Source organism: Myotis nattereri, assembly GCF_964212035.1.
Source record: "Myotis nattereri genome assembly, chromosome: 3".
In the NCBI taxonomy this organism is placed as follows: Eukaryota; Metazoa; Chordata; class Mammalia; order Chiroptera; family Vespertilionidae; genus Myotis; species Myotis nattereri.
In genome coordinates, this window is record NC_138077.1 from 196,240,229 (window position 1) to 196,241,890 (window position 1,662).

Genomic DNA, 1,662 nt, shown 5'->3' on the forward strand with positions numbered 1-1,662 from the left:
GGTTTTTTGTTTCCCCCATTCAAAGCACCCCCCTTTTCCTTCTGGGTCAGTTTCCCAAATATGCCCACGCAAAAATGTCTTCTGGGTGCCTGGAAACTTGATTTTTGGATCTGAAGCTTAGACACCTTCAACTAGGAAACATGAAGGCCTGGCTACCTCCTTATGGGTGGGGGAGAGACGTCCCCCACAGAAATTAGAACAAAACACAAGTCCATAAATTATCTTATGTATATTATACAGATATAGTTCCAGTGTCTGGTGCAGTACTTTGAGGTCACAAAGGTAGTTTATAATGAAGTAGAATAAAAAATGTTTTAAATAATTGTAATGAAAAAACTGTAATGTGACAAGTGCCAAAAGATAAGCAAATATTAAGTGAGATTGCAGTTCGTAGCACAAGATAGATTTCAGACGGGGAGAATGAGTTCCGGCAAATGGAAATGTGAAAAAATGAGCAGAGATGAGACTGTCAGAGGTACCTTTAAGGAGTAACCCAGTTTCGACTGTGAAGAAATAGGTGGGTTGAGACAGCAAATACATGCAGGAGGGGAAAGGGGGCAAAGAGGATTTATAGCTCCCTTGCAATTCATTCCTGCTGCTGTCCTTGAAAATTCTATTTGGATGGTGGTGTTACGAATGGCTGAAGTGTCCTTGCTCTGTAATGAGATGCCCAGATGGAGGTACCCTGAGCTGAGCCTAATAAAACTTTGATAAAGAAGAGCCTGAGAAGGAGCTGGGTTTCTAGACCAGAATCAACATTCTTACAGGATGGCTGCCAAACTTCTACTTACTTTCTCTGTGGGTTGGGTTGAGGGGAGGTTTGAGCCCTTCTTTCCAGTGAGACACACAAAAGATAATCTCTGAAGCCATGGTTATGTGGCTGCAGTGTACTCACCTGCTAGTGATGCAGCAGCTTTCCACTGTGGAGGGAGGGTGGAGGGGGTGGGGGTGAACCCTTCCATGGGGGTAGGGAAGAATCATTCCTGTCCTGAGAGCCGAGAGGTCTGGAGTTCATTTGTGTTGAGCACCCTATGCTGTCTCAGGCTCTCCTGAAACCACTAGTATTAAAAGTATGGCCTTGTGAAAACACTGACTTTGAAGTGAGGCAGACAAATTCAAATCCAGCAATGCCGTGTCCTTGCTGTGTGTCATTAGGAAAAACCACAACCTATCTGAGCCTAGGTGTCCTCCTTTATAAAGTGGAGATAATGACACCTACCTTGCACAATTGCTGTGAACATTAACAAATGCCAGTGTAAACCTCTTGACAGTAGGGCTTGTAAGCAGACGTTATTAATAATCATTATGATGCCATTTAGAGCCGAATGAAGAGTTTTGGGAGCTCATGCTGGCTGTGGATCTGAAAGGCCTGCTCTCTTATCTCTCTCACTTCCACGGACTATAGCTAGACTTTGTTCTGGAGCAGGGAGGTTCCAAAAAGACTAAGTTTTTTGGACCCTATTTCCTTCCATAATCCAGACCTATGGCATAGAGTGCAGGAGCAATTGAGAGTATTGTGGTTCAGATGGAGTTAAGGCCAAAGCTGGCTCTTCCATTACTTAACCTTGCTCATCCTCCGTTTCCTCCTAGATAAGGCAGGGCTCCTGACTACCCCAGGACTGATAGGATTAGATGGGAGTGCCTCTGTAAAGCACTAAGCCA